Source organism: Rana temporaria, unplaced genomic scaffold (genome assembly GCF_905171775.1).
Source record: "Rana temporaria unplaced genomic scaffold, aRanTem1.1, whole genome shotgun sequence".
Classification (NCBI taxonomy): Eukaryota; Metazoa; Chordata; class Amphibia; order Anura; family Ranidae; genus Rana; species Rana temporaria.
The window spans coordinates 12241-12920 of NW_024404519.1; positions in this window are offsets into that span (position 1 = coordinate 12241).

The following is a 680-nucleotide window of genomic DNA, read 5'->3' on the forward strand; positions in this document are numbered from 1 at the left end:
TCCTCCGAAAAGGTCCCGTCTCTGACCCCCCGTGGCGTTAGGCTCCTAGGCTCCTGACAGGGAAAAGAGTTACTGTGGTCCATACAGCCGAAGCCATATGGACCCATCTCGGTCCAAGCAGCGCAATCAACACGCGAACAACACGCGACCATTTCCTGGAGCCTTGCCAGTTTCCAACTTATGATCGCAGCGCAATCACACAGCAACATGGTTGGAAGCAATTTCACTAAGTCTGAGGAAAAGTTGCTGATTTGTGTAAGTATTTTGACCACTGTTATTTCATCATCTTCAACTGCATTTAAGTCTAGTTTAAAAGTTAGTATATATGATCAGATATTAGTATTTAACCAAAAATGTGTCTCCTGCTTTTACAAAACTACAAGTCCCAGCCCAGCCCAGCATTTTAGTCTAGTTTAAAAGTTAGTATATATGATCATATATTAGTATTTCACAAAAAATGTGTCTCCTGCTTTTACAAAACTACAAGTCCCAGCATGCCTGGACAGCTGCAGACACCCTGGTTGGCAAATGTGTATTTAGGCACTTTTCCTTGTTATTTAGCATAATGAATTTAAAAATTTTTGGACATAGGACGTATGCGAACGTCCTGACTTCAGTGTCCTCAAGGCCCAAGGACGTTCGAATACATATTGCCCTTTAGATGTTGCAGAACTACAACT